The 9888-nt window shown below is 27.4% G+C and overlaps 1 protein-coding gene across 1 annotated transcript in view; it reads left to right on the top strand.

The window, feature by feature from the left end:
- Positions 1–746: 746 nt before the first annotated feature.
- LOC106679912 (homeotic protein antennapedia) overlaps positions 747–9888 on the top strand; it is a 419490-nt gene continuing 410348 nt past the window's right edge. The window contains exon 1 of the mRNA XM_014419368.3: positions 747–1067. The gene's annotated coding sequence lies outside the window, so the exon portion shown is untranslated. The remainder of the gene's footprint in view (positions 1068–9888) is intronic.

Genomic DNA, 9888 nt, shown 5'->3' with positions numbered 1-9888 from the left:
CATAAATATACAAAATTATGTATATCATATATTTACAGCTTAATAAATAAATTTTTTAAATAATTTCTGATTGACTGTAACTAGCATCTTGTATACCCTATACCTCAAGTTTGGAAAATATCAATTTAATATCATTACTGCCAGGGACTCAAAGATTTACAGAAAATTGGATCATTAGGTTCAGGTGAGTTAAAGTTTAAGAACATTGACTTTTTTTTTTTTATATATTTATTTTATAAAACCTCATATAGGTTTCATTATGATTTTTTTATAATTTATTCCTACTATTAACCTCATACAGGCTAATGGTAGGAAACATTTCATGTTAAATTCAACACTCCATTGATGTATATGTAATTATGGATACATTTATCTCCAACATTAAGAGACCACATTATATAACTTGTTGGGACATCATTCATATATTTCTCAAGTAGTATATGAAGAAAATTTATAACTCGGGACATGCTCATCTAAGACATGTTACGTGAGTACAGAATCCTTACGCAGGCGAAGCTCACCTTTCCCGCCCCTCGCTCGAGCCAAGACTAGTTAATTAATAAGAAATAAAAATTAGGATGAAGGAGACGAGAGAACGGCGGGGAAGTGTGGTGGGGGCCGGCACAGGCGCAATAAAGGAGGCACATATGGCAAGAGATAGATGTTGCCCCTCCCATCGCCCCCCACCACCTTCCCCTCCGCCCCTGCTTTATGGGCAGGCCCACTCGTAAACCATTCCCCCAGACAATACCACAACACCTCGGTCCGCGAGCAGCTCTCCACTTCCTAACACTAAGCTACATTATTGCTATAATAAAATATAGAAACCTCTTCATTTTGGACCAATTAGATTTGTATTGCCGCAGTTGTTTTTTTTTCATTGTCATTGAAAAATCTTCTTGGACACTTTTATTTTTATTTATTTTTTTGTTGACTGGCTCTGCCGGCAGAAGATTATCTTTTTTTTATTGTATCGTGAGTGTGTCAAGTTTGTTGCCGGTAGTCGTACTCCGAAGCAGACCTTGAGAAGGAGGACCTTCAAGACTCCAGAGGCAGGCCCAACTTAGGTAAGTGAACCACCCCATAACTTCCCCTCCCACATGCTTTTTTAGTACCCAGCGGCGATGTAGGAACCGACGATACTAAAAAAAATGAAGAAAAACAAAAAAAAAATACAAACAAAACAATCTATTAATGCATGACAACATTATTACTAGGAACCGACTTGAGAACTGAAAAGAATCAAGGTTATTTTAAGTTGAATCGATACAGAGTATTGTTGCAGTCGGCACGCAATAAACTGCCCGCCCGCTCCGCATGAGATATGACCCCCAGCGTTTGTTTATTGTTTGTTTTATTGTCTCGCATGTTGCTTTATGATTTTTATTTATTATATTTGAGCTCAGTCCACCAATTGTAACTATAGGAAGCTTTAATCCTTTATCAGTTATGAAATGGCAATGTTTATGTTTTGTGTAGATATTAGATATTTGTTATAGCAGCATTTATAAATATTCACATTACCCGTATTTAGATCAAGCTTAGCTAGAAAATCGTAACCAACACGAAATGTTGACAAAGGAAGAGATTTCGAGCCTTATCAGTGCTTATCATGTAACCGAACTGTCACGTATCTTCTGCTTCAAAGCCCTTTAATCCTGTTTTCTCATTTATTTTATATTTAAAGCAAAATGTATTGAAATGTTGGTTCACTATTAAAAATCGCTTCAAATAAGAAAAAAAATTAAAAAGCTGTTAAAATCTTGAAGTTACTCTAAAAACACCAAAAATCTTTACTAATACTTGAAAAATCAATAATTCAAGAATATTGACAATTGTTCTAAATAAATTTTTTGCTTGAAGTATATACAAAATTTAAAGAATCATCATATTAATTAAGAAACCAAATTTGAAATTAACTGTGATAAAGATATTTATATAAATTATATTATATTTATATACACATATATTGTACAAAAAATATAATAATGGTAAAATAGTTATTAGCTTTTATTAATATTCTTGTTAATAACAATTAAAAGGAATATACTTTCCTAGAAGCACCTTTTTTTTAGATTATATCTAAATGTATGAAATGATCTAACATCTCAAATAAAATGTTAAATAATATTAAACCAGATATGGCCTGAATAGGCCAATTTTAAAATAATCTGAAAATTTAAAATAATATTTTTCTATTTAAAAAAATATTTACAAATAGGCAATAACATCAATGAGGCAAAATTAAAAATATATCAATGATAATTCTAATATAGTACATGTACATGTACTAAAGCTATTTTGAAAAGGCAAACCAAATTTAAAAAAATATAAATTAGCTCAGAAGGTGATTCATTCATGTACAAATATAATAAAGTAATTGAATCTATATTAACAAAATATTTATGTTTTTACATTCAATATATTTATTGTACATGTAATATGGTAAAAACAATACATAGAATTTTAATTAATATAAATATCTTCATCAAATAAATAAATATTAAAATGACAAAACAAAGCATAAGGTATGGGCTTCAATTAAATTTGGTAAAATTAATCTAATAAATTTGAAATTATAATTCTAGTTAATACCAATATTATTTCATAGAATAAAATAGAGCAGTTTATATCAATTCTATTAAAGATTTAAATACAAAATTAATTTGACAACAGTGACCAAGCACATAAAATCAAATCCAGTCACAAACTCAAAATCAGATTTGTCCACAATGACCAGCACCAGTAAGTTAACTAAAACTTAAAACGTCCTTTTTTATTTATATTATAAGTTGAATATAAAAAAACAAATGTATAAGAAATATTTCCTTCAGGAGAACAGATATATATATTTTATTAATTTCTTTGAATAATAAAATATAAGAAAGAATCTAACATGAAAAATAATAGATTATATAATTCTAAACCAAACATTCGCTTAAATAATCAAATTTAAATAATTTTAAACACCACAAAACAAGCAAATAAGATTATTTTTTTTTCATTTTTATTAATTAATTTTGATTAAATTATAAATAACGCAAATACAACAATTGTTTTAAGTTCTTAAGAATTTTAATGTACGGATTGTAAACAAAGTATATAAAACCATTATTTTATTGTTATAATACCATTGAAAAATTATAAATATATATACAGTAATTATATATCTTGAAATAATTTATATGTATTTATCTGTTGTTTAAGAAGGTTTATTAAAGACTAAATCTGTTTAATTTACAGATGAAATATACATAATCTATTTTAGGAAACATTGTAACAAAAAAACTATAGATTCATTAATAGGTTGTATTCAAACTTTAAAAAATATTTATTCAAATTGACTGTAATTAATAAGTTTTAAAGTACAAATGTTCGCAGGAATCATATTTCAATGTTACATCAAATATGTTTTAAAAATGCGCCTACTGAGCATCAAAATTTTAAAAATAGTTATAAACTATTATAAAATATTTTCGAAAAAGTTATATTATTGCGTATATCTTGAATATCTTGAAAAACAGGGATAGTAATAAACTGGAGTAAGTTTAATTTAGATAAGTAAAGACCTTTTAAACTGAGCAGAAATGATAGAGTACTGCCGGCTAGTTAAGCCAAATCTTTAGCGGCATATGCCGGTAAAAGTTTCACAAATTTTGGGAACCGCTAGTCTTTACCATGAAAGAAAACGATATACATATAATCTATCATATATAAATCATTATATAAATGAATAAATTTAAAGGCATTGGAAGGAAAAAAATGTAATATTATAATATAAATGGATTATATTGACTTGAAATGTTTAAACATTGTGTAGAACTGGAAGCAACTGCAACAATTTTATACTTCACAGCATTAATTACACCATTTTTCTAATCACAATTATGATCATTCTTGAAGAATAATGCCACAATTAATTAAAGTATGGAACAAACAAAACATTTGTAATCTACAATATAAAACAAATTACACTAATGATTTCCTAAAAAAATGTTGATAATATCATAACAAATGTTAGTATCGGGACAAAATTAATTTCATAATACCGGTCTCATGAAATTATTTAAAAATTAGTGCTTGAGTGGGAAAATTAACAAATTATTTTGGGATTACATAAAAACAAAACAATCGCAAAAATTTAAGAAGAGATCAGAGATTTACAGAAAAATTCGGATTGTTAAGATTTAATACGGTTGGAATTCGAAATTGGTTTAAATTCCCAAACCAAAAAGCCCAAAACTGATGAATCTGATGACACCTATTCTTGTGTATTTTGGTATCAGGCTAATAGTGAGAATATGGAAATGTATTTGTTAAAATAACCAAAGTTGGTAAATAACATTATTAAATAAGCATTTCATGTAAGTAGGGGTTTCATTAAATATGGCTTATACAATTAATATTTACTTCAGAGAAGAAACCAAGATATTTATAATTTAGGCAATCTACAATTTTAGGTTTAATATTTAAATTTGTTCGTTGTCATATATTTACCAGAACATTTAAATCAATCAATATACATAATTAACTAATTAATATTTAAATGTTTAAAGAAATTTTATGAATAATGAGTAAGTTTACCACATCTTAAGTAGGAATAAAAAATAGTAAATCTTATTTTTAAAAAGAATAATAATGAATTTATATAATAATATATTATAACGATAATGTCATAATAATATCTTTGTAAAATAAAACAAAATGTTAACCTGTGCCCACACGGTGGTACCGTATTTGGACCTTTGTTTAAATCATTCTTATATACCTTTTGATCTTCTGAATAGAAATATATAGAACAGTACAAATAATGTAAAACTAAAATTTGTTCAAAAATTCTTCAAAATTACTGTTTCGTATGATTTAGGATACCTATCGTTTCAGTCGATCAAAATTAGATTACATTCAATGAAAACTTGTACTTGATCAAAACTCTTCCAAAATACAAAATGCCTAAAGTAGGAAAAATTAAATCAAAACATTTAAACAAAATAAAAATAATTAAAAAACAATCTATAAAGGGAAAAAAAGCAAAAATTATGCATATAAGTAATTATGCAGCTGAGACTTGTAGGTATGCTTAATTTAAACAAAGTAATGTAAAGTGGAAAAGTAATCTAATTATATTTTTATTTGTACCGAATTTGAAATAATATACATTAATAAAGATCTTATTTATCAAAATAAATTCACTCTAATTAATACTGTTGTATTTAGTGTCTAGAATTTATAAACTTGGTAGATCTAAAAAAAAATTAAATTAAATAATAAATTTAAGTTTATCAAAATGAAATCCGTTAATAAGATTTAACCTAATTAAAATTTGCACAAAACAAATTATAATAATAAAATCATATTTTTAATTAAAAAATTTAAAGACCGATCAGAAATAAAAAATAAATTAAGGATGCTTCATGTAATCAAAATTTTAAAGAAAGAAACACATTCAAAAGAGCAGTGCCGTCAAACTGCATTTAGCTGCTATACACTCAGCATACTAAATCTAGTTGGACAATTGGTTATTATTATTATATTGCATGTATGCCAATGTCGGCTAGATTAAATATTCTATTTTTTTTCTATTATTATCCTATATATCTAAATCTGATTCTCTCTTAGTATAATAAACAGTAAAAAAAATATTTGGAATTTTAACTGTTTATTATACATATATAAAAATTCTATATGGTCCTGCACAATTGTATTTCATCTAAAAAAATCCATAAAAAGAAATAAATACATTAAAGTAAAAGTAATAAATATACACGTGATGATTATAAAAAGTTATAAATCTTTAAAAATAAGGGGAAATAAATATAAAATAAAATATATATTGTTCTGATTAGAAAGTGATATTACTGTTAAGTAAATTTGTAATTAAAAGTTTTTAAATTTAATATGAATTTAATTGTAAAGGCCAAAACGTTGGACTCTTAAAGAAATAATAAAAAGTATTTTGAGACTTAACTTGGACACAATTTATTTTATTTAAACAATAATTACCAGTCTCAACAAAATGAAAAGATTATATATAATATAAAATTATTAATACATATAAAATATAATAATAAATATATAAACAACAATGTTCTAGTTTCTAAAATTTAAAGCTAGTAACAAACAAAAATGACTTTGGACGTTTAAGATAGTACAAAATAAATTATAAAAAAGGATAAAAATGTTTGCTAAGGCAGCTTCTATGGTTTTTTGTTTTGTTTTAGAAAAGGAAAAATTCGCTTTCGAATACTTTTTGGAAACGGTTTTTCAAACTATCGTTTACCAGTCTTTCGAAGCTAAGAACTAGATTCACCTATAAATTCCTAGGCTTGTAATTAGGTCTGGAATAAGATAGGAAAGAAGGCGCTGGAGAGTGGGTGGAGAACATCTCAATACAATACAAGGCTATAATAAGCAGGCTGAGGATCGTAAAGTTTAAGTCCGACGTCCCAGCTCCCTCCTTGCTTATTTAAGACCCTCACAACACTAACGTAATCATTAACACTCCGATCTTACCTCGGATGTTTACGATGTATTTTGACTCGAGGCGGCGACGAGGGTTTACGGTCCACGGAACCACTTATTTGCCAAGCAATTAAAAAAAAGAGCGGATTTATAACTTAATATCACCGTGAAGATTTTTTTTGTTTTAACAATCTCTTGATTCGGCTTTCGTTGCAACGCCTCTACGTCGCCGAATCTTCCTTCAGATCTTATTTATGAACTACCCTGGCGTGGTTTATTCATGCTAATGAAGGGGCGGTTACCCTTTGTACCTGGCTACTCACCGGTGATAACACCTTGTTTATGAGTGTTCTGATGTCTGTATTAGCTCGGCGCGTTCGAGTCGGTCCAGCAAACTAGGTGTAGACGGTAGGTATAGAGCAAAATCTGTACTAGTTAGTTTGTAGGCTAAAAAAAAAAAAAGAAAAAAAATAGAATCAAAAAAATTTATAAATTCTTATATTTTTTTAAATTATAAAAAAATAATAATAAATAAAATCCTGAAAAAAATTATAATTATAACAATCCGAAAAATGCCTCGAGCCAATCAAAGATGCATTGACGCATATACTGAAATATTTATTAGTGATGGCTCTATTTAATAATAATAATAATGAATTCTATAGTTATTCAGAGAAATGTCTCTCGGACTAAATTTATCCTTCGGTAACAAAAATTTAGCTATCCGCTTCCGTCATTTTGCTGTCTGTTGCAAAAGGGTCTAAACTCTTATACTTTCAGCCTCAGAAATTTAAAAATAGTTCATAGAGTGGAATATTCCTTATAAAGAGCTGCGCGGAGAAGTTTGGAAATAATATTTTTAAAAAGTCTAGGCATTAGAATCTCAGAGTAATAAAAAACGAACAACAATTAAAGGGTAACAAACAAACTTCTAGTATTTTGAAATTATGAAAATAGAAAAAGGATTAATACTAATTAGACTGTAAAAATTATGAATTAATACATTAGTTTTTAAAGTTTTAATTATATAAAAGAGACAATTATTTCAATACTTTCAGAATTACATGGATAGGAAATGATTGAATAGGCGGGATTTGAAGGTGGGGAGTGATGCTAATAAAACGACGGATGAAAGTAGGAATATAATTCCATTAAAAGGAAGCTCTGATAAGGAATGATCTGTTAAAATATGCGGTTATGTGGGCCGTTGTGTATGTATCTGAAGACTGCAAAACGGGTACTGCGGAAATTAACACAGGATTTGTATAAAAGGAGATCGGAGATGCATGAAGGACGGCAATTTTAATAAAAAATATATAATCTGTTTTAGAAGCTAATACACATTTTGGTTTTCAGTTCTAATGATACCTGAAATGATCGGTTAGTTATAACTTTGTTTAGGAGATACAGAGATTTGTTTTAAATTTTCTCAAATGCAAATAATTGCATAAAACATTAAGAAATTCAAAATTGTTTTCTAAATTAGATATAAAAATCATCACTGATATATATCAATGGAGGTTAATCGTTTCGTTAAAAAGATTTAAGCCGTTACCGAATTTATCAATGCAAATATTTTTTCAGTAAAATTTATGAGTAGTTTAGCATTTTAAATCATAATGATATTTCTTTAGACTTAAATATTTTCGTACGAACATTAGTCATTAATTTTTTTTTTTAATCAATGACATCTATTATATGGTCATCTAGATGGTACAAAACAAATAAGAATAATTGATAATAATAATAATAAAAAAAAAAACTTTTAGTAATCGAAAAAATTTTTAATTACTAAATTACTGTTTCATAAAATCACGGATACCCATCCTTATAATCAATATGAGATTATATGTAATAAAAATGTAATTAATTTAGAGATTTTCCAAAATATAGAATAACTACAGTTAGAAAAATTTAAACAATAAATATACATAAGTAACAATAACTAAAAAAAATTTTGTAAAGAAATTCCCACCATCTGTGGTAGCCTTACTTATCTGACTTTTCAAACAGACAATTACAGCAAGTAGGTTGTTCGATGTACATGTCACATTCTCACAAGAGGAGATCATAACACAAAAAAAGGTAATCCTTCTCGTCTGGACCTGCCTCACTAAGACCTCTTTTTTCTTCTTACCTTCTTGATTAAATAAATAAATAATATTATTAATATATATCTAAATATATGCATACGTAATTGGTGCCCTTTCTTCCTTTGTCACATGGCATACTAAGCCCCATAGAGAGCGGCGGTCCTATATCACTTTTGAATTATTTGCTTAAAACGGGAAAAGGAGACTTTAGAACGGGAAGGAGACATTGGAAAACGGTCTGAAAAAGTCTCATAAAATTATCACTCGGTTTGGTTACCGTTATAATTAATATCTTAATATTTCTTTGGGAAGAAATTGTTTTTATTTTCGGATAAAAATTAACTTATTGGCTGTCATATGTAGAGGTAATTAAAATATTAAAAATATTTAAAATCGAAAATTTATAAAAGAAATTAAATTGAATAAAAAAAGTAGAAAGGCGTATAAATTCAGGGAAGACACTTATTAACCATTGGTTATTAATCTAAAACAATATCTACTGATTATAAATTTAAAACATGCTACATCTTAAATTTAACAAGATTTCACTATTAGGGTTTTTTGATTTTGTAAATAATTTTCAAAAATAATATTTTCCATCAATCATAAACATAATACTCTATACTGGAAAGTCATTGATGGACCATGAGTGAATAAAAGGAAGGGCGCGGTCAAAATAACTGAAATAGTAAATTGTAATTAACTATTTATTATGAACCAATGTTTCATCCCACATTGTAGGATTTCGTAAGTGCTAAAAAAGATACAAACATCTAAAATTAAGTAACAGAGTAAGGGAATAAGATAAAATAAAATAAAAATGAAGTGCAATTCATGAAAATTTATAGAAAAATGAACAAAGTAAATTAAATAAAATAAAATAATATGTCCAGTGGAAGTATAAATAAACAAGAAATACAAAAAACTATTAGACATACAATGAAAAGGAAATAATAATAAATAAAAAGTAAACAAAAGAGAAATACAGTACAAAGTAAAAGATAGAAAATAAGGGAAATAAAGAACAAAAAAATAACACCCGTCTTACAAAATGGAGGAAAGCCAAAGAATGGTTTAAGGCGGTAAAAGGTATCAACAGGGTAGGAGAGAGGGGAATTTGATGGTAAACAGATGACATCACATTTAATAATGAAAAAAGTTTAATAATTCTCTATACTCTCTAACCACTCAAACCCCCTAGTTTCTAATCTTGCATCCTCTTCCATTCCTGATAATCCTCCGAGGCACCTGAAAAGAAGATGGCCACGAGACCAGCTAACGTAAAATGTCATTAGAATACTACCAATGGGTAGTTTCTCTACACGCCTGTAAC

Source organism: Halyomorpha halys, unplaced genomic scaffold (genome assembly GCF_000696795.3).
Source record: "Halyomorpha halys isolate HHAL.00 unplaced genomic scaffold, Hhal_1.1 Scaffold15.1, whole genome shotgun sequence".
NCBI lineage: Eukaryota > Metazoa > Arthropoda > Insecta > Hemiptera > Pentatomidae > Halyomorpha > Halyomorpha halys.
Note: the sequence above shows the minus strand (reverse complement) of the source record. Positions and strands in the feature narration are given on the sequence as shown.